The following is a 27,319-nucleotide window of genomic DNA, read 5'->3' as shown; positions in this document are numbered from 1 at the left end:
CCCAATCGATCTATAAATTCAACACAATCCCAGTCAAATTCCCCACAGGTCTTTGTAAAAATCGAAAAGTTGATTCTAAAAATCTTAAGGAAATACAAAGGACTTAGAATAGCCAAAACAACTTTGAAACGGAAGGACGGGAAAACATTGGACAGCCCTTCCCCCTGGCTGGCAGCAAGGAAGCCACAGGGTGCCTGAAGTTACTGTAGAAGATGTTGCCTAGGGTTACTGTAAAAGACAGGAACCAGCAGGAGTTCATCAGGGCTCTGACAGCTTTCCTCAGAAAGTCTGGGAAGCTGAAAGTCCCTAAATGGGTGAACGCCACCAAGCTGGCCAAGCATAAAGAGCTTGCTCACTACACTGAGAGCTGGTTCTACATAGAGTGGCTTCCACAGTGCTGCACATCTATCTCCAGGGCTGTGCTGGGTTGGCTCCAAGACCAACATCTATGGGGACATAAACCACATCATGTCTAGCCACTTCAGCAGGGCTCCAAGAGTGTGGCCTGTCTGTTCCTCCAAGCCCTGGTAGGGCTGAAAATGGTAGACAAGGACCAAGATGGGGGTGGCAAGCTGACACCTCAGGGACAGAGAGATCTAGACAGAATTGCCAGATGGGGGCACCTGCCTACGAGAAGCATTAGAACAAATGCTGGGTTAATAAATTGCCTCATTCTTTAAAAACAAAAACTAGTTGGAGAACTTACACTATGTAAACTCAAGGTGATTAGAAAGCTATAGCAATCAAGGCAGTGCATATTGGGATCAAGATAGACAAATAGACCAAAGGAAGAGAATACAATGTCTATAAACAGACCCACACATATATGGTCAATTGATTTTTAACGAAGCTGCAAAGACAGTCTAGGGGAAGAAGGATAGTCTTTTCAACAAATGGTCCTGGGAGAAATGGATATACAAAATAAAATAAAATACCTCACGCCATATATAAAAATTATCTCAAAGTGGATCCTAGACCTAAACATAAGCCTAAAAGTATAAAATTTCTGGAAAAAAACATAGAAGAAAATCCTTGCAACCTTGGGTTAGGCAAAGATTTCTTAGATAAGACACTTTAAAAGAAAAAATTGGACTTTATGAAAATTAAGACTTTCTGCTATTTGAAAGACACTGTTAAAGGAATAAAAAGACAAGCCCCAGGGCTCCCCTGGTGGCGCAGTGGTTGAGAGTCCGCCTGCCGAGGCAGCGGACACGGGTTCATGCCCCGGTCCGGGAAGATCCCACATGCCGCGGAGTGGCTGGGCCCGTGAGCCATGGCCGCTGAGCCTGCGCGTCCGGAGCCTGTGCTCCGCAACGGGAGAGGCCACAACAGTGAGAGGCCCGCGTACCGCAAAAATAAATAAATAAATAAGGATAACGGGCTGGGTGCAAATTGCTTGCATCACCACTAATCCAAATGTACCATAAAACAGTTGCTTTTACGGTAGGAATAGGATTTGTCTTCACCCATAGTAGGTCCTTCACAAACATTTGTAGAATTGATACTGACCAGGGTTCTTGGCCTTCCCTAATCAATAGAAATTGGTTAGAGGTCAGTTAAGAAATTCAGGCAAGCCTTGACTGGAGCCCCTGCTGCAGCACTGGGGAGCGAAAACAAGTAACAAGTTCTCTTGCTCCCTCCCGGTGGGAGGTGGGGGGGTGGGGGCTGGTTCCTTGTATGGGGTGAGGGTAGGGGTGCATCCAGGGGTTAGGCTGGAGGGGGGGCTTAGGTGGTTTACCCACCCCCTTTGGTGGTGTTGAGTGCAGGGGGTCTGCGCAGTACCCTGCTTTTCTCCCAGCTCTTCAGAAGTGGCAGCTGGGTTTTTCTTGGTCTTTCTGTATCTTGCTATCCAGAATTTGCCCCAACTCTGCATGCATGCAGTTATTTTTAGTCTTTGATAATTTCCTTGTATTCTGTGGCTCAAGAAAACATTTGTCCAGGTGCAAGCACTGCAGCACTGCAGCAAAGGGTCCCAGGTCCCAGGTCCCAGCCTGTCTCAGAATGACCAAGTAAATGAATAGGCAAATAGATCAATAGCATAGTCCAGAAACAGTCTGCATAGAGTGAATATTGTAATATAAAGGTTTATCATGTATTTCTATTAAATATGTCCTTCATGTCCATGAGCACCTCAAGGTAACATGCCCCCAAATTGACCTAAGCACGCTACTCCCCTTCCCTATTCATGCACTTCTTCCTACTTCACAGTTCCACACAGTCACCCAGACAGGAAAAGTGGTCACCCTGGATCCCTCTCTCCCCCTCACTCTCATTCTGTTTACCTTCTGAGATGTCTCTCAGTCTCCCCCTCCCACCGCGTGGGAATTTAGCACAGGATAAAAACAGCATTTCAAACCAGCAAGGAAAGGAGACAGTGCTAGAACAAGTGGCTATCTATCTATGGGGAAAAAAAAGTGAAATCCATACATAAAAATGAATTCCAGATGGATTAAATATCTAAGTGTGAAGAGTTAAACTATAAAAGCAACAGAAAGAAATATAGAAGGATGTTTTTTATAATTTGGGGATGGGAAGGACTTCTATGAGACATGAAATAAACCATGAAGAAAAAGATCAACAGATTTGATTACAGTGAGAGGCACCACAATGTTAAAAATTGAACGCTAAGCGGGGAGTATTGGCAACATTTAAGACACAGATAAGTTTCATTATTACCCTTAATATACAACAAGCTCCTAAAAATCAGTAAGAAAAAGTTAGAAAACCCAATTTAAAAAACGGGCGAAAGTAATAAGACAATTTATAGGATAAACGCAAAAGGCTGAGAAACATGTGAAAAGTTGTTCACGTTCACCGGGGTCAGGGAAATGCAAATTAAGACAATAATGAGCTACCATTTTTGTCCGCTAAATTGTTAAAAAAATTAATACAACAAATAATGTTCAGTGTTCACAGGAGCGAGGATAAAAAAGAACACGTATACATTGTTGTCGGTGAGAATACAAACTGGGGCAACAGTTTTTGGTGCAGTTTATTAGTACTCATCAAATGTTAAGTGAATCCTTTGAGAAAACTACTCCACTTTCTTTTTTTTTTTTTAACTGATCTATGTCATCTCATTTTTTTCATATTTCTTTTTTTTAATAAATTTATTTATTTATTTTTGGGGCTGTGTTGGGTCTTCGTTTCTGCGCGAGGGCTTTCTCTAGTTGCGGTGAGCGGGGGCCACTCCTCATCGCTGTACTCCACTTTCAACAGAGATCTGTTGTTTCAGCATCCGTCACCCTCTCTCCCAGCTACAGCCCTCGCCCACCTCCCACTCTCTGGAGAACCCCTCCCCTCTCACTCACTCGCACGCGATTGGGCGGGGCTGCTCCCCTCCCAGTCATGTGACTTCACCTTGATCAATCACTGAGTCATCCTCCCTCAAGCAAACGGAATGGTTTAGGGCAGAGCGTGTGATCTGAATGAGGGTCAAATTAGAGAACACCTTGTGACATTTTTCCAGTGTCCCGGAAAGAAGAGCTGGTGGAGTGCCTCTGGAACTTCTATGGCCACCTTGACTTCACATGGAAGAGTTGATCTGAGAAGCCAGAGGAAATCAAAGCCATGTATTGGTGAAAGATTCATGAAGACAAACTTTGGGCACCTGGACCCAATCGTGCCTAAAGTCAGATGTCCGTAGGAATTTAGTATGTGAATCAATAAAACCCTCCCACCAATTTGAATTACATTTCTGTCCCTTGCAAACCAAAACAATTCTAATATTGAATCTATCCTTTAAAATATTTACTAAACTGCTGTTGGGGTGAAGGGGTAGTTTCAGAAAACTATATAAATGTTCTGTTTTTAATTTTAAAGTATATGCCTGTGCATATAAAAAGGTCTGAAAGGACACACATGCGCGCGCGCACACGCACACGATCGTAATCCCTAAGAAAGTGGCAATGAGAGCCGAGGGATCCACTCTTAACCCTTAAGCACCTATTCTGACCAATCATTGTTCTAGGCTGGGGGCATAGCATTAAACAAAACAAAGAGAATCTCTGCTTTCATAGTACGTGGAGGCATCATTTTTTTAAAAATGAATGAATCCAACTTTCTGCTTTCACTGTGCCTATATCCAAGCAGCTGAGTATTACCAGAGAAAAACACAGAGCTGAAAAGACAGGAACCCAAAAAAAAGGGTGGTTCTTGATGTTATATGGAACCTGAACATGGCTTGACAACGCTATTAACTACCTCTCCTGATCTCTAAAAAACTTTCAAAGTCTCCCACTTACCTTCCTTAAACTTTTAGGAAGTGATTGCAGTTGTCATTAGGACAGTTCATCACTAGTCTGTGTCTCTTCCTTCCTGGCACATGGTAAGATTCCACTGCCCTGTCCTCTGAAGTTAGGGATGGCCATGTCACCTGCTTTGGCCAATGAAAAGTGGATGGAATTTACATGTGTTTCTTCCAGGTAGATGCTTTTATGAACTGGTGCACAATTTTCCATGCTGCATTTCCCTTGCCAGAGGGACCATCAGTAACTAGCTGGTGGAAGTTCCAACCAACCTGCGTTGATGTGAGGATGATGTGAAACAGAGCTTCATGTCAACCCATGATGGCCATGTAGTCCAAGCAAGAAACAAGCCACGATGCTGTGGTAGTTCGGTTTCTCTAATAAGCAGAGCTCTAGATAGGGTGAGATGGGCAAAGCATTTATTGGGGCAAACGCCTGTTAAGGAGAAAGGGTTAGGAGCCAGAGTAGGCATGGAGAGCCATCAGACCACAATGCAAGACTGACACCTTGAGAGGAGAGAAGGAATCAGGAGGATTGGGCAGGAAAACAAGCTTTCAGAAAGGCTGATGGAAGGACTACCCCAGCAGTCCAGTGGTTAAGACTCCGCACTTCCACTGCAGGGGGCTGGGTTCGATCCCTGGTGGGGGAACTAAGATCCCATATGCCGCGTGGCCAAACAAACAAACAAACAAAAAAGAAAGGCTGATGGAGATAGTCCCCAAGCCAAAATTACCCATTAGTAGAGTCCCAAGTCCCACAAGAATGGGCCAGCCCTAGTACCCCAATGGCTGAGCAGCAGAGGGGAAACATGGCCTCAATACAAATGCAGTGAAGGATTCGTAGGGATGGCAGCTGGAGCTGTCAGTCACCTAGGCTCCACGTGGCAGGTTTCCTTGAAGGAAATCTGAGCAGCACATTTCAATGACCCTCAGAGTTCTTTAACCCAGGGGTCAGCAAACTACAGCCCACAGGCCAAGTCCACCCTGCTGCCTATTTTCATAAATATAGGTTCGTTGGAGCACAGCCACACCCTTTTGTTTACTGTTATCTATGGCTACTTTCCCGTGACGATGGCCGAGTTGAGTAGTTGTGACAGAGACTACAGTCTCTGTACCCTGTGATAGTAACTACAGCTCGCAAATCCTAAGATATTTACTAGCTGACCCTTGGCAGGAAAAGTTGCCAATTCCTGCTTTAACCTACTGCGATTTGAGGGAGGTTTATTGCCATAGCAAAACCTAGCCTGTTCTGACTGGAATAGTGATCTAAATGTATCTTCTTTCCTCACCTCCCACTCCACAACCTACTCCAACCTGGTGCTACACTTCCCCTCCCCCTCAACTCCAAACTACTCTTTCTAACGCTGTGGCATACCTGTTTTATATATATATATATATATATATATATATATATATATATATATATATTTTTTTTTTTTTTTTTTTTTTTTTTTTTTTTTTGGCCATGCCCAACGGCCTACAGGATCTTAGTTCCCTGACCAGGGATTGAACCTGTGCTCCCTGCAGTGGAAGTGCAGAGTCCTAACCACTGGGCCACCAGGGAACTCCCCCCTGTTTTAGCTCTTATCTAATTTGACTTCTTAGCAGCGTACAGCAGTTACCTATTTCCCCCTTCTTAAAACCTACTCTCCTCCCAGCCTCTAGGACACTACATTTTCTTGGTTTACCTTTTATTATCTCTTTGACAACTTTTTCTTAGTCTCCTTGGCTCAACCTATTAGATGTTCCTCAGGTTTTTGTTCTAGGCCTGCTTCTATCCTCACTCCCTAACATTCTATGGCTTTAATTGCCATCCATATTCTAGCAGTTCCCAGTTTAATATCTCCAGCTCAGATATAAGCTCCAGTCCTATACATTCAATTGCATATAAGACCTCTCTCCACTAGGCTGTTGATTGTTCCAAAACTGGTCTCATCAACTTTTCCCTTAATCCTCTTTCCCCTCCTGAATTTTTAAAATAAATGGTAGTAACATCCACCAAGCTGCTTATACCAGAAATCTGAGTCTTCTTTGATCCTTTATTCTCTTTCACCCCACACTCTAAATCCAATCGCTAAGTTCTGCTTTTCCTACCTCCGGAAAGGTAATTTGTCCACTTCTCTCTATCCCCATTGCTATGAATCTAATCCATGCTGCCCTTTTTATTCACCCAAACAACTGCTACAATCTCTTAACTGGTATCCTTGTTTCTCTTCAAGTGTTTCTCCAATCAAACCCTTACACTGCAATCAGAGACCTTTGCCAGCGAGAATATAGGAACAAATAGGAAACAAATAGAACAGGGAAGATTTAAACACAACTATATTAGTACTTATGTGACATGTAAGCGGGCTAAATACTCCAATTATAAGAGAGAGATGTCAAACTATAATAAGTAATCCAAGTATGTGCTATTTACAAGAGACATATCTTAAATGTAAGAACATGGAAAGGTTAAAATTAAAGGATGAAAAAAGATACAATGCAAGCACCAACCAAAATGAAGTTGGTGTAGCTAAATTAATATCAGACAAAGTAAACTTTATGGCAAGAAGTACTACTAAAAACACACACATTTTATGATGATAAAAGGGCCAATCAAACAGGAATACATAACAGTCCTAAATTTATATGCACCTAACAATATAACCTTAAAATATATAAAGTGAAAACTGACAGAATTAAAGGAGAAATAGACAAACCTTCAATTATAGTTTATATTTTTAACATATATCTCTCAGCAGCTGATAGAACAAGTAGATTTTAGAAATCAGTAGAGAAATGGATGATTTGACAACATAATTAACAAATTTCCCTAACTGACATTTATAGACTACTATATATATATATTAAAAAAAAATGAGGAAACTAACAACTACAGAAGGCACATTCTTCTCAAATATCAATTTTCACACTTAACAAAATTGTCCATATGCTGGGCCATAAAGCAAGTCTTAACAAATTTCAAGTTATTAAAATAATGCAGAATGTATTCTTTGAACTCAGTGAATTTGAAATTAGTAACTAAAAGATAACTAGAAAACCCCCTCCCCCAAAGTTTAGAAATTAATTAATAAGCCTCTAAATAACCAATGGTACCAAAGAAGAAACCACAATGGAAATTACAAAATATTTTGAATTGAATGATAATGGGATACAGCTAAAACCACACTTAAAGAGAAATGTATAGACTTAAATTTATATATTAGAAAAATATAAAAGATAAAAATCAATGATTTAAGCATCCATTTAAAGAATTTTTAAAAAGAAGAACAATTAACAACCCCTCCAAAAAAAAGTAGAGGAAAGGAAACAATAAAGATAAGAGTAGAAATCAACAAAATAGAAAAAAAAAAATACAATAAAGTCAACAAAGCCAAAATTTGGTTTTTGGAAAGCCCACTAAAATTGATAAAAACCTAGCAAGAAAAATAATGGGGGAGGCAGCAAAAATAAGTCATATTAGGAATAAAAATGGAAACATTACTACAGACCCCACAGGTGTTAAAAAATAATAAGGGGATATTACAAACAACTTCATGTCAATATTTGAAAATTTAGGTAACATGGGAAAATTTCTCTAAAAAAATACAAATTACCAAAAATGTCACAGGAATATCCAAAAATATCACAAGAATACTCTAAATTTTGAGGTCACAATAGGCCTACATCTGGTAAAGAAATTGAATCTTTCATTTAAAATCTTCCCACAGAGATAACTCCAGGCCCAGATGGCTTCTCTGGGAAATTATTCCAAGCATTGAAGGAAGAAATATTACCACCTTACACAAACTCAGAAAATAGAGAAAAAAAGAACATTTCTCATCTCATTTTATGAGACTTGAATAACTTTGATACCAAAACCTGACAAGCTTATTACAAGACAGGCAAGTTATGGCCAATATCTCTCGTAAACAGAGGCACAAAAATCCTACACAAAAATACCAAATCAGGACTTCTCTGGTGGTCCAGTGGGTAAGACTCCGCACTCCCAGTGCAGGAGGTCCGGGTTTGATCCCTTGTCGGGGAACTAGATCCCACATGCATGCTGCAAGTAAGAGTCCGCATGCTGCAACTAAGAATCTGCATGCCACAACTAAACATGCCACAACAAAGATCTCATGTGCCACAACTAAGACCCAGTGCAGCCTAAATAAATAAATTTGTTTAAAATAGCAAATCAAATTCATGTTTTTTTGTAATTAATAATAATGTAATTAATAATAATGACCAAATGCTGTTTTGTCCAACAGTGAAGGTTGGTTTGCTATTCCAAAATCAACCTATGTAACTAATCATATTAACAAAATAAAGTAGAAAAACTACCTGATCATTTTTATGCAGAAAAAGCATTTAACAAGATTTAATACCCATTCATGACCTTTAAAACTCTCAGATAACTAAAATAAAAGGGAATTTGTTAAGATGTCATGATTCCTATGTTGATTGATAGATTCAGTGCCATCATAATCAAAATCTTGGCAGGTTTTTAAAAACAGAAATTGACGGGGCTTCCCTGGTGGTGCAGTGGTTAAGGATCCGCCTGCCAATGCAGGGGACAAGGGTTCGAGCCCTGGTCCGGGAAGATCCCACATGCCACGGAGCAACTAAGCCCATGCGCCACAACTACTGAGCCTGTGCTCTAGAGCCCGCGAGCCACAACTACTGAGCCTGCGTGCCACAACTACTGAAGCCCACGCGCCTAGAGCCCGTGCTCCACAACAAGAGAAGCCACCGCAATGAGAAGCCCGCACACCACAACGAAGAGTAGCCCCCACTCACCACAACCAGAGAAAGCCCACACACAGCAACGAAGACCCAACGCATCCAAAAATAAAAATAATAATAAAAAAAACAGAAATTGACAAGCTGATTCTATCATTTGTATGGAAATGCAAAGGACCTAAAATTGTCAAAACAATCATTGAAAATGAAGAACAAACTTAGAAAACTTACAGTATCAGGGACTTCCCTGGTGGCGCAGTGGTTAAGAATCTGCCTGCCAGTGCAGGGGCCATGGGTTCCATCCCTGGTCCAGGAAGATCCCACATGCCACAGGAATAAACATAACCCAGGAATAAACATAACAAAAGATGTGCAAAATACTAATGAAAACTAGAAACCAGTCTGAGAAATGAAAGACCTAAATAAACATGTTAATAACCATCAGGAGACTCAATATTGTTAATATGTTAATTATTCTCTTAATCTTTAATAAATTGAATGAAATATCAATCAAAATCCTCGAAGGATTTTTTTGTAGAAATGGACAAACTGATTCTAAAATTTATATGGAAATGCAAAGGAACTAGATTAGCCAAGGCAATCTTGAAGTGCACAGTTTAAAGACTTACAGTATCAGATAGCAGAACTTATTATAAAGAGATAGATGATAGATAGATAGACAGATAGACAGAGAGATAAATCTACAGTAAGAGATTATTAGCACAAGGATAGGCAAATAGACATTGGTATAGAATATAGTCCAGAAATAGACCTCCACATATATCATCACCTAATATACAACAAAGGCGCAACTGCAATTCAGTGGGGAAATGATGGTGCTTTTAATAAATGGTGCTAGCACAACAGACCACCCATGCAGAAAAAATGGAATCTTGGCTCCTATCTCTAACATATCCAAAAACTTATTTGGGATGAATCCTAGATATAAGCGTGGAAGAGAAACACAATAAAGCTTCTGAAAAAAATCGTAGAAGGATATTTATATGGTTTGGGGGAAGGCAAACATTTCTTAATCAAGGTGCAATAAACACTAAAGATAAAGTAAAAGACTGATATGTTTGACTTCATTAAAATTAAAAACCTCTGTTCATCAAAAGACACCGTAAAGCTGAAAAAGCAAACCACAAAACATGTAAAAAATTCCTACTAATTAATTTTAAAACTCAAGCAATCTAATTTTTTAAAAATAGACAAAACACTTGAGTACACTTTACAAAAGAGGATATTCAAATATCCAACAAATGCATATGAAAAAGTGCTCAAATCACTAGGCATCAGGAAAATGCAAATTACAACCACCATGAAATACCAAGGCACATCTACAAGTATGGCTAAAATGTCTAAAACTCGAAATTTATAATGGGAGTATGAGTTGCTACAGTCACTCTGGAAAACTACTTGACAGCTTCCATGAAAGTTAAGCATAGCTTACACTATGATGTAGCAACTCCACTCCTAGTTACACGACAAATAGGAATGTGTATTTCCAGTAAAACAAAAAAATGTACAGCCAAGAACTGGAAAAAAAAAGAAAAAACAAATGTCCATCAATAGTAGAATGGATAAATTGTGTAATACTCATGCAATGGAATTTTATACAACAGTGAAAATGAATGAAATTCTGCTGCATAAAATAATATGGGTGAATCTCACAAACATAATGTTAAGTGAAAGAAACCAGATTCAAAAGAATGTGGACCAACCCTTGTACACTGTTGGTGGGAATGTAAATTGGTGAAATCACTGTGGAAAACAGCATGGAGGTTTCTCAAAAACTAAAAATAGAACTACTATATGACCCAGCAATTTCACTCCTGGGCATATATCCAAAAAATACAAAAACACTAACTCGAAAAGATACATGCACCCCAATGTTCATAGCAGCATCATTTACAGTTGTCAAGATACGGAAGCAGGGCTTCCCTGGTGGCGCAGTGGTTGAGAATCCGCCTGCCAATGCAGGGGACACGGGTTCGAATCCTGATCCGGGAAGATCCCACATGCCGCAGAGCAACTAAGCCCGTGTTCTACATCTACTGAAGTCTGTGCACCTAGAACCCGTGCTTTGCAACAAGAGAAGCCACCACAGTGACCACACACCGCAACAAAGACACAACACAGCTAAAAATAAATTAATTAATTAAAAATTAGAAAAGATATGGAAGCAACCTAAGTGTCCATCAACAGATGAATAGATAAAGAAGCTGTGGAATATATGTATAGTGGATTACTACTCAGCCATAAAAAAGAATGAAATTTTGCCATTTGCAGCAACATGGATGGACTTGGAGGGTATTATGCTACGTGAAATAAGTCAGACAGAGAAAGACAAATACTGTATGATATCATTTATATGTGGAATCTAAAAAATAAAACAAACTAGTGAATATAACAAAAAAGAAGGGAATTCCCTGGCTGTCTAGTGGTTAAGACTCGGTGTTTTCACTGCCGTGGGCCTGGGTTCAATCCCTGATCAGGCAACTAAGATCCCACAAGCCACATGTGGTGCGGCCAAAAACAAATACAAAAAGGAAGCAGACTCACAGATATAGAGGACAAACTAGTGGTTATCAGTGGGGAGAGGGAAGGGGGAAGGGGCAACATAGGGGTAGTGGATTAGAGGTACAAACTATTATGCATAAAATAAGCTGCAAGGGGGCTTCCCTGGTGGCACAGTGGTTAAGAATCCGTCTGCCAACGCAGGGGACAAGGGTTTGAGCCCTGGTCCAGGAAGATCCCAGATGCCACGGGCAAATAAGCCCATGCACCACAACTACAGTGCCTGCGCTCTAGACCCCGCAAGCCACAACCACTGAAGCCCACGCACCACAACTACTGAAGCCCATGCACCTAGAGCCTGTGCTCTGCAACAAGAGAAGCCACTGCAGTGAGCAGCCCACACACCGCAAAAAAGAGTAGCCCCCACTTGTGGCAACTAGAGAAAGCCCATGCACAGCAACAAAGACCCGACACAGCCAAAAATAAATAAATAAATTTATTTATTTATTTTTTAAAAAGCTACAAGAATATATTGTACAACATAGGGAATATAGCTAATATTTTATAATAACTATAAATGGAATATAACCTTTAAAATTGTGAATCACTGTATTGTATACCTGTAACTTATATAATATTGTACAGCAACGTTACTTCAATTTAAATTTTTTTAAAAAGAATATGGACCATACAATTCCATTAATATGAAGTTTAATAATGGGGGGGATAAAAGAACAGATAAAAAAATACAGGATGATAGAAGTCAGAAACATGGTTACCTGTGGAAAGGGGTGGAGGGACATTGGGAGGGCTTCTGAGGATTGGAAATGTTCTATATCTTGATCTGGGAGTGGTTATACCATATACCTATGGAAAAATTCATCAAGCTGTAAGACATGTGCACTTTGCTATATGCATGTTATACCTCCATTAAAAAGTTTTAAAAAGATAAGGAGGATATTATTAATTACTATATGATTAAATTTGCAAATTTGGAAGAAGTGAGAAAATTCTTTAAGAAGTACAACTTCCCTAAACTGAAACAAGAATAAATTTTAAAATCTGTCTGGCTCCATATCTATTAAGGACATTGAACCAATAATCGAAAGTCTAGTCACAAAGAAAACCCCAGGCCCAGATGGCTTCACCAGTAACTTCTTCCAAATATTTAAAGGAGAGATATAAAACTTTTACAAGAAACTCTTCCAAATTAAGAAAGACAAGATGCACTTCTCAATTCATTGTATGAGGCCGTTATTTCCTTGATATTGAAACATGTTAAGAATATTACAGGCAGAAGGGGAGAGGCAGCACATCAAGGAGGGCCTCTAGAGTGTGGGGCTCCAGAGTTTGGAGCCGTGTGGCTGACAGGGTCTTGGTGCTCTGGCCGGGTGTCAGGCCTGTGCCTCTGAGGTGGGAGAGACGAGCTCAGGACATTGGTCCACCAGAGGCCTCCTGGCTCCACATACTATCAAATGGTGAAAGCTCTCCCAGAGATCTCCATCTCAAAGCTAAGACCCAGCTCCACTCAATGACCAGCAAGCTACAGTGCTGGACACCCAATGCCAAAAAACTAGCAAGACAGGAACACAACCTCACCCATTAGCAGAGAGGCTGCCTAAAATCATGATAAGGTCACAGACACCCCAAAACATGTCACCGGAAGTGGTCCTGCCCACCAGAAAGACAAGATCCAGCCTCATCCACCAGAACACAGGCACCAGTCCTCTCCACCAGGTAGCCTACACAACCCAGTGAACCAACCTTAGCCACTGGGGGCAGACACCAAAAACAACGGGAAATACAGACCTGCAGCCTGTGAAAAGGAGACCCCAAACACAGTAAGTTAAGCAAAATGAGAAGACAAAGAAACACACAGCAGATGAAGAAGCAAGGTAAAAACACACCAGACCAAACAAATGAAGAGGAAATAGGCAGTCTACCTGAAAAAGAATTCAGAGTAATGACAGTAAAGATGATCCAAAATCTTGGAAATAGAATGGAGAAAATAGAAGAAACGTTTAACGAGGACCTAGAAGAACTAAAGAGCAAACAAAAAATGATGGACAACACAATAAATGAAATTTAAAATTATCTAGAAGGAATCAATAGCAGAATAACTGAAGCAGAAAAACGGATAAGTGACTGGAAGATAAAATAGTGGAAATAACTACCACAGAGCAGAATAAAGAAAAAACAATGAAAAGAATTGAGGTCAGTCTCAGAGACCTCTGGGACAACACTAAACGCACCAACATTCTAATTATAGGGGTCCCAGAAGAAAAGAAAAAGAAAGGAACTGAGAAAATATTTGAAGAGATTATAGTTGAAAACTTCCCTAACATGGCAAAGGAAATAGCCACTCAAGTCCAGGAAGTGCAGAGAGTCCCATACAGGATAAATCCAAGGAGAAACACGCCAAGACACATATTAATCAAACTATCAAAAATTAAATACAAAGAAAAAATATTAAAAGCAGCAAGGGAAAAGCAACAAATAACATACAAGGGAATCCCCATAAGGTTAACAGCTGATCTTTCAGCAGAAACTCTGCAAGCCAGAAGGGAGTGGCAGCACATATTTAAAGTGATGAAAGGGAAAAACCTACAACAAAGATTACTCTACCCAGCAAGGATCTCATTCAGATTCGACAGAGAAATTAAAACCTTTACAGACAAGCAAAAGCTAAGAGAATTCAGCACCACCAAACCAGCCTTACACCAAATGCTAAAGGAACTTCTCTAGGCAGGATACACAAGAGAAGGAAAAGACCTACAATAACAAACCGAAACAATTAAGAAAATGGTAATAGGAACATACATATCGATAACTACCTTAAATGAAAATGGATTAAATGCTCCAACCAAAAGACATAGACTGGCTGAATGGATACAAAAACAAGACCCGTATATACGCTGGCTACAAGAGACCCACTTCAGACCTAGGGACACATACAGACTGAAAGTGAGGGGATGTAAAAAGATATTCCATGCAAATGGAAATCAAAAGAAAGCTGGAGTAGCAATTCTCATATCAGACAAAACAGACTTTAAAATAAAAACTATTACAAGAGACAAAGAAGGACACTACATAATGATCAAGGGATCGATCGAAGAAGAATATATAACAATTGTAAACATTTATGCACCCAACATAGGAGCACCTCAATACATAAGGCAAATGCTAACAGCCATAAAAGGGGAAATTGACAGTAACACAATCATAGTAGGGGACTTTAACACCCCACTTTCACCAATGGACAGATCATCCAAAATGAAAATAAATAAGGAAACACAAGCTTTAAATGATACACTAAACAAGATGGACTTAATTGATATTTATAGGAAATTCCATCCAAAAACAACAGAATACAGTTTCTTCTCAAGTGCTCATGGAACATTTTCCAGGATAGATCATATCCTGGGTCACAAATCAAGCCTTGGTAAATTTAAGAAAATTGAAATCGTGTCAAATAGCTTTTCCGACCACAATGTTATGAGACTAGATATCAATTACAGGAAAAAATCTGTAAAAAATACAAACACATGGAGGCTAAGCAATACACTACTAAATAACCAAGGGATCACTGAAGAAATCAAGGAGGAAATCAAAAAATACCTAGAAACAAATGACAATGAAAACACGATGACCCAAAACCTATGGGGTGCAGCAAAAGCAGTTCTAAGAGTTCTAGCAATACAATCCTACCTCAAGAAACAAGAAACACCTCAAATAAACAACCTAACCTTACACCTAAAGCAATTAGAGAAAGAAGAACAACAAAACCCCAAAGTTAGCAGAAGGAAAGAAATCATAAAGATCAGATCAGAAATAAATGAAAAAGAAATGAAAGAAACAATAACAAAGATCAATAAAACTAAAAGTTAGTTCTTTGAGAAGACAAACAAAATTGATAAACCTTTAGCCAGACTCATCAAGAAAAAAAGGGAGAAAACTCAAATCAATAGAATGAGAAATGAAAAAGGAGAAATAACAACTGACACTGCAGAAATACAAAGGATCATGAGAGACTACTACAAGCAATCATATTCCAATAAAATGGACAACCTGGAAGAAATAGACAAATTCCTAGAAAAGCACAACCTTCCAAGCCTGAACCAGGAAGAAATAGAAAATATAAACAGACCAATCACAAGCACTGAAATTGAGACTGTGATTAAAAATCTTCCAACAAACAAAAGCCCAGGACCAGATGGCTTCACAGGTGAATTCTATCAAACATTTAGAGAAGAGCTAACACCTATCCTTCTCAAATTCTTCCAAAATAAAGCAGAGGGAGGAACACTCCCTAACTCATTTTACAAGGCCACCATCACCCTGATACCAAAACCAAAGATGTCACAAAGAAAGAAAACTATAGGCCAATATCACTAATGAACATAGATGCAAAAATCCTCAACAAAATACTAGCAAACAGAATCCAACAGCACATTAAAAGGATCATACACCATGATCAAGTGGGGTTTATCTCAGGAATGCAAGGATTCTTCAATATATGCAAATCAATCAATGTGATAAACCATATTAACAAACTGAAGGAGAAAAACCATATGATCATCTCAATAGATGCAGAGAAAGCTTTTGAGAAAATTCAACATCCATTTATGATAAAAACCCTCCAGAAAGTAGGCATAGAGGGAACTTACCTCAACATAATAAAGGCCATATATAACAAACCCATAGACAGCATCGTTCTCAATGGTGAAAAACTGAAACCATTTCCTCTAAGATCAGGAACAGGACAAGGTTGTCTACTCTCACCACTATTATTCAACATAGTTTTGGAATTTTAGCCACAGCAATCAGAGAAGAAAAAGAAATAAAAGGAATCCAAATTTGAAAGAAGAAGTAAAGCTGTCACTGTTTGCAGATGACATGATACTACACATAGGGAATCCTAAAAATGCTACCAGAAAACTACTAGAGCTAATTGATCAGTTTGGTAAAGTAACAGGATATAAAATTAATGCACAGAAATCTCTTGCATTCCTATACATTAATGATGAAAAATCTGAAAGAGAAATTAAGGAAACACTCCCATTTACCACTGCAACAAAAAGAATAAAATACCTAGGGATAAACCTACCTAAGGAGACAAAAGACCTGTATGCAGAAAACTATAAGACACTGATGAAAGAAATTAAAGATGATACAAACAGATGGAGAGATATACCATGTTCTTGGATTGGAAGAATCAACATTGTGAAATTGACTATACTACCCAAACCAATTTACAGATTCAATGCAATCCCCATCAAACTACCAATGGCATTTTTCACAGAACTAGAACAAAAAATTTCACAATTTGTATGGAAACACAAAAGACCCCGAATAGCCAAAGCAATCTTGAGAAAGAAAAATGGCACTGGAAGAATCAGTCTCCCGGACTTCAGGCTATACTACAAAGCCACAGTAATCAAGACAGTATGGTACTGGCACAAAAACAGAAATATAGATCAATGGAACAGGATAGAAAGCCCAGAGATAAACCCACGCACATATAGTCACCTTATTATTGATAAAGGAGGCAAGAATATACAATGGAGAAAAGACGGCCTTTTAAATAAATGTTGCTGGGAAAACTGGACAGCTACATGTAAAAGAATGAAATTAGAGCACTCCTTAACACCATACACAAAAATAAACTCAAAATGGATTAAAGACCTAAATGTAAGAGCAGACACTATAAAACTCTTAGAGGACAACATAGGCAGAACACTCTATGACATAAATCACAGCAAGATCCTTTTTGACCAACCTCCTAGAGAAATGGAAATAAAAACAAAAGTAAACAAATGGGACTTAGTGAAACTTAAAAACTTCTGCACAGCAAAGGAAACCATAAACAAGACAAAAGGCAACTCTCAGAATGGGAGAATATATTTGCAAATGAAGCAACTGACAAAGGATTAATCTCCAAAATTTACAAGAAGCTCATGCAGCTCAATATCAAAAAAACAAACAACCCAATCCAAAAATGGGCAGAAGACCTAAATAGACTTTTCTCCAAAGAAGATATACAGATTGCCAACAAACACATGCAAGGATTCTCAACATCACTGATCATTAGAGAAATGCAAATCAAAGCTACAATGAAGTATCACCTCACACCAGTCAGAATGGCCATCATCAAAAAGTCTACAAACAATAAATGCTGGAGAAGGTGTGGAGAAAAGGGAACCCTCTTGCACTGCTGGTGGGAATGTAAATTGATACAGCCACTATGGAGAACAGTATGGAGGTTCCTTAAAATCTAAGAATAGAACTACCATACAACTCAGCAGTCCCACTACTGGGCATATACCCTGAGAAAACCATAATTCAAAAAGAGTCATGTACCACAATGTTCATTGCATCTCTATTTACAATAGCTAGGACGTGGAAGCAACCTAAGTGTCCATCAACAGATGAGTGGATAAAGAAGATGTGGCACACATATACAATGGAATATTACGCAGCCATAAAAAGAAACGAAATTGAATCATCTGTAGTGAGACGGATGGACCTAGAGTCTGTCATACAGAGTGAAGTAAGTCAGAAAGAGAAAAACAAATACTGTACGCTCACACATATATATGGAATCTAAAAAAAAATGGTTCTGAAGAACCTAGGGGAAAGACAGGAATAAAGCCGCAGACATAGAGAATGGACTTGAGGACATGGGGAGGGGGAAGGATAAGCTGGGACGAAGTGAAAGAGTGGCATGGACATATATACACTACCAAATGTAAAACTGATAGCTAGTGGGAAGCAGCCACATAGCACAGGGAGATCAGCTCAGTGCTTTATGACCACCTAGAGGGGTGGGATAGGGAGGGAGGGAGGGAGACACGAGAGGGAGGAGATATGGGGATATATATATGTATAGCTGATTTACTTTGTTATAAAGCAGAAACTAACACACCATTGTAAAGAAATCATACTCCAATAAAGATGTTTAAAAAAATAAGGATATTACAAAGAAAAGAAAATTAAAAGTCTCTCTCTTGAATAGAAATGGAAAAAAATTTAAATGAAATATTAGCATATCCTATACAATAATATATAAAAGTAATAATACAGGGACTTCCCTGGTGGTCCAGTGGTTAAGAATCCACCTTCCAATGCAGGGGATGCGGGTTCGATTCCTGGTCAGGGAACTAAGATCCCACATGCCGCGGCAACTAAGTCCATGCACTCTAGAGCCTGCGTGCCACAACTAGAGAACCCACGTGCCGCAACTAAGACCAATGCAGACAAATAAATAAATAATAAATTGGTTAAAAAAAAAGAATAATTCATAACTACCAAATTGGGTTTATTCCAGGAGAGCAAGATTTATTTAACATTAGAAAATCAAGTAGTTATTCATCTCTTTACCAAAATAAAGTACAAAACCCATATGGTTATCTCAACAGATTCAGAAGAACTTGAAAAAATTTGACACTAATTCATGCTTTTTTAAAAAGAAAACTCTTAGCAAAGTAAGAAGAGAAGAAAATTTATTTAATCTGGTAAATGCCAAACTATCGAAAGCCCTCCTCTGAGACAGAAAACAAGACAAGAAGGTCTCTATCACCACTACTTAACATTGTACTAGAAAGTCTAGTCAATGTAATAGAGCAAGAACATTATATAACAAGTACAAGGATTAGAAAGGAAGAAATGGGCTTCCCTGGTAGTTAAGAATCTGCCTGCCAATGCAGGGGACACGGGTTTGAGCCCTAATCTGGGAAGATCCCACATGCCACGGAACAGCTAAGTCCGTGTGCCACAACTACTGAGCCTGTGCTCTAGAGCCTGCGCTCTGCAACAAGAGAAGCCACCGCAATGAGAAGCCAGTGCACCGCAGCAAAAGTAGCCCCCGCTCGCCGCAACTAGAGAAAAGCCCTCACAAAAGTCAGAATGGCCATCATCAAAAAGTCTACAAATAGTAAATGCTGGAGAGGGTGTGGAAAGAAGGGAATCCCGTCTAAACTGTTGGTGGGAATGTAAACTGGTGCAGCCACTATGGAAAGCAGTATGGAGGTTCCTTAAGAAAACTAAAAATAGAGTTACCATATGATCTGGCAATCTCACTCCTGGGCATATATCCAGAGAAGACGAAAACTCTAATTTGAACAGATACACTGGGACTTCCCTGGTGGTCCAGTGGGTAAGACTCCACTCTCCCAGTGCAGGGGGCCCAGGTTCCATCCCTGGTTGGGAAACTAGATCCTGCCTGCATGCCGCAACTAAGAGTCCACATGCCGCAACTAAAAGATCCTACATGCCACAACTAAAGATCCTGCAGGCCACAGCTAAGACCCAGTGCAACCTAAATAAACAAATTTAAAAAAAAAAGATACACCAATGTCATGGCAGCACTATTTACAACAGCTAAGACATGGAAGCAACCTAAATGTCCATCAACAGATGAATGGATAAAAAAGATGTGGTATATGTACATATACAGTGGAATATTACCCAGCTATAAAAAAGAATAAAATATTGCCATTTGTAGCAAAAAGGATGGAACTAGAGATTATCATACTAAGTGAAGTAAGTCAGACAGAGAAACAAATATTGTATGATATTTATATGTGGAATCTGAAAAAAATAATACAAATCATCTTATTTATATAACAGAAACAGACTCACAGACATAGAAAACAAACTTATGGTTACCAAAGTGGAAAGGGGAGGGGGAGGGATAAATTAGAAGTATAGGATTAATAGATACACACCACTATAGATAAAATAAACAACAAGGACTTACTGTATAGCACATGGAACTATATTCAATATCTTATAATAACTATAATGGAAAAGAATCTGAAGCTGAACACCTGAAACTAACACAATATTGTAAATCAACTATAGTTAAATTAAAAAAAATTTTTTTTTCTTTTTTTTTGCGGTACGCGGGCCTCTCACTGCTGTGGCCTCTCCCGTTGCGGAGCACAGGCTCCGGACACGCAGGCTCAGCGGCCATGGCTCAGGCGCCCAGCCGCTCCGCGGCATGTGGGATCTTCCCGGACCGGGGCACGAACCCGCGTCCCGTGCATCGGCAGGCGGACTCTCAGCCACTGCGCCACCAGGGAAGCCCCCTTTTTTTAAATTTTTGCTAGAAATTCCTGGGATCAAGGACAAAAATGACAGAAGACATTGCCAATATATGTTTCATAACTGACTAAACCCTTGTCTACCATGTTTTAATAGATGACTTTTACCTCAGAGCAACTTAGAAGACAGCAAAATGGATTAAATTACTTACATTTCCACCTGATTACAACTGTCAGATATGAGGCTTATTAAAGCCAACAGAATATCATAAAATCAAATTGGAGGAAATATGATTCAGGAATAAATAGGTTACTTACCTATAGCTTTAAATCACATGCCTGCTAAATCCTTACTTGATATGTGCTGAAAACAACTAGCCAGCAAAGCCATTCTTTTAACAGAAATAGTCTTCAAAAGCTAATGCAAATCTGTTTTGGATTTATTACATTTGAATACATACCTGGCCCCCTCTCTGCCCTTCTGTCCCAATGGGCCACCCTGCCTGAGTTACAGCAATAACATCTCTCAGGTGCCAGTTTATGCTTTTTTTTGCGGTACGCGGGCCTCTCACCGTTGTGGCCTCTCCCGTTGCGGAGCAAATGTTCCGGACGCACAGGCTCAGCGGTCATGGCTCACGGGTCCAGCCGCTCCGCGGCATGTGGGATCTTCCCGGACCAGGGCACGAACTCGTGTCCCCTGAATCGGCAGGTGGACTTTCAACCACTGCGCCACCAGGGAAGCCCTAAAAAAATTTTTTTAAGTAAGAAAAAAAAAGATCTATGTCCTCTTGTGGAAATGACCCTATTATCATTATAAAATGGCCCTCTTTATCCTTTGTGATAATCTTTGCTCTGAAATCTATTTTGTCTGATGTTAAAATAGCCCTTTTGATTAGTGTTAACATGATGTATCTTATATTAATATAGCCACTCCAGCATTCTTTTGATTAGTGTTAGCATGGTATAGCTTTTTACTTTTAACCTACTTGTGTTTATTTTTAGGTGGGCTTCCTAAAGACAGCATGTAGTTGGGTCTTTCTTTTTTATCTGCCTTTTAATTAGATTGTCTAGACCAGGTATATTGACTGAAATTATTGATATGGTTGAGTTTAAATGTACCATCTTGGGTGCACAACTGTATAAATTTACTAAAACTCAGGTAGATCACCAGGTTCTGCCTGAGTTACCCCTACTTGTGCTGTGGCCTGGAAACTCACTCCAGGTTGTAGGCTGGGACAACTGTAGAGCTTATAGCTTTGCTTCTCTTCTCTCAGGGATCGTTGTCCTGTGCTACCTGATTTCTAATGTCTGAACATCATTGTTTCATATATTTTGTCTGACTTTTTAGTTGTTTCAGATGGGAGAGTAAATCCATTGCCTGTTACTCCATCTTGGACTAAAGCAGAAGTTCAGAACTCTCTCTCTCTTTCTCTCTTTCTCTCGCTCTTTCTTTTCTCTCTTTTCTTTCTTTCTTTCTTTCTTTTCTCTCTTTCTTTCTTTCTTTCTCTCTCTCTCTCTCTCTTTCTTTCTTTCGTTCGTTGTGCCAGGTCTTAGTTGCAGCAGGCAGGCTCCTTAGTTGTAGCATGCAAACTCTTAGTTGCAGCGTGCATGTGGGATGTAGCTCCCTGACCAGGGATCGAACCCAGGCCCCTTGCATTGGGAGCACAGAGTCTTAACCACTGAAACACCAGGGAAGTCCCAATTTACTTATTTCTTTGTTTGTTTGGGTTTTCTTTGGCTGCATTGGGTCTTCGTTGCTGCGTGCGGGCTTTTCTCCAGTTACGGCCAGCGGGGGCTACTCTTCGTTGCAGTAGCGGGCTTCTCATTGCGGTGGCTTCTCTCGTTGCAGAGCACTGTCTCTGGGCACATGGGCTCAATAGTTGTGGTTCATGGGCTCTAGAGCGCAGGATCCATAGTTGTGGCCCACAGGCTTAGTTGCCCCATGGCATGTGGGATCTTCCCAGACCAGAGATCAAATCCACATTGGCAGGCGGATTCTTAACCACTGCACCACCAGGGAAGTCCCTAGGTAGTGGTTTTAAAATACGCCCACAAACTCTTTGATATCCCTCCTTTCAAGAGATGGAACTTAATTCTCCTCCCCTTGAAAGCATGGGCTGGACTTAGTGACTCCTATCTAATGAATAGAACATGGCAGAAGTAACAGTGTGAGACTTTCAAGAGAAAATCAGAAAAGGGACTACGGCTTTCTCTTGCTATCTCTTAGATCACTCATTCTGGGAAAGTCAGCTGCCATGTTATGAGGATGCTCAAGCAGCTCTCTGATGCCACTTGGCGAGGAATGCAGGCTTCCTGCCAACCATCAGCACTAACTTAACAGGCATGTGAGTGAGTCCCCTTGGAAGCAGATCCTCCAGCCCAAGCAATCCTTTTAAATGACTGCATCCTCACTGGCATCTTGACTGCAACCTCATGAGAGACCCTGAGCCCAGCTAAGTCACTTCCGGATTCCTGACCCAAAGAAGTATGTATTATGTGAGATAGTAATTGCTTATCACTTTAAGCCACTAAATTTGGGGAATAATGTGTTCCATAGCAAGAGATAACTAAAACAGGGGGTGAAGGAGAGAGGAATCAAAGACATACTGAGTTTGGGGGCTTGAGCAACTGGATAGATGACAGTACTATTTTACTAAGTAGGGACGCCTGGGAGAGGAAAGGGATTAGAAATCACAACGTTGATTTTAAAATGCCTTTTAGACATCAAGTGGAGATAGCAGGTAGGTGTGGATTATAAGTCTCCAGGCTGGAGAAATAACTGAGGGTCCCTGGAGTGGAGCCAGTGGTTAAAGCCATGGACACCCGGGAAGAAAAGGTGAGGGGTCCTGGGACCAAGCCCCGGCAGTCTCCAAACTTTAGAGGTAGACAGGGGAGAAGGAATCAGACTAAGAAGGAGTGGCCAGCAAGATGGGAGGAAATCCAGAAGACAGTGGCAACTCAAAGCCAAGAGCAGAGAGAATTTCAAGAAGGAAAAAAGAGATCAGCTAAGGGATGAGCAGCAGAGCAAGAAGTTCAGAAAAGCAGCTCCTCCTGGTGACAGCTGCTTCAAGGAAGCGAGGCTTGAATAATAGTAAGCACAACAGTTAACATTTCTTGAGTGCCTACCAGATGCCTGGCACTTTAACAGATTTTCTTCCTGAATCATCACAGTAGCTCCATCATTACTTCCATTTCACAGATAAGGGAACTGAGGGGCAGAGAGATTAAATAACTCGCTCAAGATCATACAGTTTGTGGAGTAGCAGAGGCCGAGTTGAAACTCAAGCATGTGGGACACCAAAGGCCAGAATCTTGACCACAAGAAATGGGCAAAATGTAAGGGGTCTGCTACTTTTTTTTTTTTTTTTTTTTGCATCTCACCATGAATGGGTCTCTTAAGTTTTTTGTGCCAGGCCCTGGGGAAGCAAATGTGGGCCCAACAGGTGGATGTTCCCCAGAAAGTGAGCAAAGAAACAGTGAAGGGACAGAGGTGGGAAAGGCAGGACCAGGCGGGAGATCTGTGCCTTTTGACTTTAAAGGAGCAGCATGCAAATTATATTCAAAGCAATATGCAAGTGATATGTAAATTGCATTGCAAATGAGCATCTGTTCTTTTTGAGTCAACAGCTCAGGCACTTTTGAGGGAGCCCTCCCCAGCTTTCTCCCAGGGTTGCCCAGGGTCAAGATCCCTTGCAGGATCTATTAACTAAACTGAAGAAGTAGCACACGCCTTCCCCAAGGCAAACTGGGCTCTGGGCTGAAAGAAGAGGGCTGCCTACCATGTCCAGGTAAGTCATTTATTCACACATTCACCTAGCAAATACTTGCAAAGCACCGACTCTGCATAAAGTCCAGAGGCAGATGCAGTAGACAAGTAGAAGACTCATTATTTCCAACTTCTGGGAACACATTCTGGTGGGCGGAATAAATAGATACAGTAAAGACTCTGCTATCATCTAGAGTCTAGACCAAGGTTTCTCACCCTCAGCACAATTGATGTATTGTACTGGGCAATTTTTTTTAAGTGATTTTTATTTATATTAAAAAAAATTTTTTTAAAAGGTTGGCTGTGCCGCAAGGCATGGGGGAATCTCAGTTCCCTGACCAGGGATCGAACCCATCCCCCCTGCAGTGGAAGCGCCGAGTCCTAACTCCTGGACCACCAGGGAAGTCCCTGGGCAGTTCTTTATCGAGGGGGACTGTCCTGTGCATTATAGGATGTTTAGCAGCATCCCCGGTCTCTCTCTATCCTTTAGATGCCAGTAGCATCCTCTCCCCAGTTGTGACAACCAAAAATGTCCGCAGACATTGCCAAATGTTCCCTGGGATTGGGGGGACCAAAATCACCCTAGCTGAGAACCACTGCTATGAGGTCTTTGAATGAGTCAACATATTCAGTAAGCTCAGGGTTCATCTTCAAGGACCCACGTTGTTCCATATTTTTGTATTTTAACCATGGTGAGGGCAGAAATCTCTCATCTAATTCCTTTCCAGCAAGCATAACCTTCCCTTGATGCCCCAGGTCCCCACTCTGAGCATGAGTCCAGCCCCTGGAGATTCTTGAGGAGTAATCAAGGTCACCCCCAAACTAAATGGCCCCAGCCTTGAACCCTTCGGGCTGGCATGTCTGCTTTTAAGCATCATTCTACCTCTCCTTCCCTTGTCATCAAGTTGTCACCTGTGGGACTGTCACTTACACTCCTAACTCTGCCGGCCCCCATTCCCTTTGATTGGCAGCTTCCAGGAGTTAAGAAACTAGATTTTGCAGATCAGTGTTTTTCTAACTGTGCTCTGCCAGGCGCTGGGAGCCCTGCAGGGTCTCTCAGAAGCCCCTAGGGGATGGTGGGAGGGATTGGAAAGGTTTCCAAGGAGCACAGCAGACAGATACCCTGGCCCTCCACCCCGGCTTCCACCACAGCAACTGGACTTTTCTCAGTTTTATTTCTTTCTGCTTCTGCATGATATCCTTTGGACCAAAAGTCCCAGGGGTAAAAAGCGTTTGCAAACTGCTGACCTAGATGGGGGGTATTGTGAGAGCAGAGGGCTGCCTAACATGTAAAATGTCTATGCTTTGGTGTGCAACTTGGTGGTGTCCATCGTGGTTGTTTGGAGGTCCTTTAAGCTTCTTTTCCAGCTTCTTATTAGTGGGTGGATGGTGGGGATGCCGATAGGAGGGGATCACTTTACATAGCGGCCAAGCCCTCTAGGTATGTGGGCAGGAGAATGGACCAGAGAGGCAGACCAGGCCTCCAGGCTTCCATATCAGGTCAGGATGCCTCTTCCTGGGTCGAGGAGGCAGCACAAACCCCAGGAAATGAGGGCTCTAATCCCCTACCTGCCCCCAGGGAGCAAAACAGAGAGTAATCACACAGAAGTGGAGGCAGAAAGAACTGAGGCGAGACACCAGGAAGAACTTTCCAGTGCAGCCCTGGGAGAGGAGCGGCCGTGCAGCAGCCAGCTCTGGGGCAGTGGGGTGTCCCAGTTGCAGGCTGAGGGATAATCGCATGCACACACACACGCGCGCGCGCACACACACACGCACACACACACACACACACTCCTTCCTGGCCCCTGCCCCCAACCAGCGCTGAGTCCTGCACAGATAAAACTCCAGGCCCTGAAACTTGGCAAGGGGTATGGGAGCAGGGTCTGGGGCCATGCCCCATCCTCCCGTCTCTAAGAAGCCCTTTCTATCAGAGCCTCGCCAGACTGTGGCAGAATGTGTGGGGATCTTGTTCCCGAGGGGCTTAGGGGATGGAGCAGCCTCTCCCTCCCCTCCCCCCTACCTCCTGACCTCCAGGCCCCACTGAACCCTCAGGACACAGGCACAATCAGGCATTTCATGCCTCGCAAGGGTCAGAATGAAAGGCCTGTGTCTGTCTGCTCTCCCCTCCCCCTCTTCCATCTTCAGATTTTTCCATCTGCCCTAGGGCCAGAGCCTCGTCTTTCTCCCTCCTCTCCCCCTCCTGCCCACTAAGTTCTTTACAAATATCTGGGAACAGAAGGGATTGCTGTCAATATTCTGCACTGCTTGCCGCTAACTCAGATCTCCAACATGCCAGAGAGGGAAGGAAGATGCTGATTCTTCCCTGTCACTCACAGAAACCAGCCATCTCAATGGCACCCCAAGGTCACACAGCACTGGCTGTTCTCCTGCCCACCTCCTGCCTCCCACTCTGTCCTCCTCTTATCTGGGGGAAACCAGATAAGAGGATGAGCTCCTCGCCACTTCCCCATGGAGCCAAAGGGCTTCTCCCCACTGGAAAATCCCCAGGCACTGATGTTGACTGAGACCTGGAGGAGTCGCTGAACCTAAAAAGCAAGTTCACATCAGAGGTCAATGGCTGTGCCCCAAGAAGGGGGGCTCTCTGTGCAGGCTGGGACTGCGGAACTCTGATGTGTTCTCCCCACCCCCACCCTGATACTGACGTCTAGACCAGCAGCCAGGAACTGGCGTCACCATTCTCCTGTCCCCCAGACATTCGTCCCACCGCCACCACCCGTGAGCAACCATTCCGAGGCCTGACATTCTGTCAGCTTCACACCAGCTCCCAGGGCCCCAGCCAGGAGCGCTTCCTGGATAAAATATTAAACATGCAAATCTGAGACAGTGCCTTAACGAGCGACAGACTGCACGACCACAGCCTGGCAAAGGAGACGCACGCCGTCCGGGGGTGGGGGGGTGAGAAGTATATATAGATATAGACTTTGGATCTATCTGTGCAACGTGTGTATAAGGCAGAGAACAGCAGGGATGGAAAACTACAGCAGCGGCCTCCAGCTC

General features: G+C 41.5%; 1 pseudogene; it reads left to right on the top strand.

The window, feature by feature from the left end:
• Nucleotides 1-212: 212 nt before the first annotated feature.
• Nucleotides 213-27,061, top strand: LOC132414973 (small ribosomal subunit protein eS19-like; annotated as a pseudogene).
• The last annotated feature ends 258 nt before the right edge of the window (nucleotides 27,062-27,319 follow it).

The sequence above is a fragment of the Delphinus delphis genome, chromosome 19 (assembly GCF_949987515.2).
Source record: "Delphinus delphis chromosome 19, mDelDel1.2, whole genome shotgun sequence".
Lineage (NCBI taxonomy): Eukaryota > Metazoa > Chordata > Mammalia > Artiodactyla > Delphinidae > Delphinus > Delphinus delphis.
Note: the sequence above shows the minus strand (reverse complement) of the source record. Positions and strands in the feature narration are given on the sequence as shown.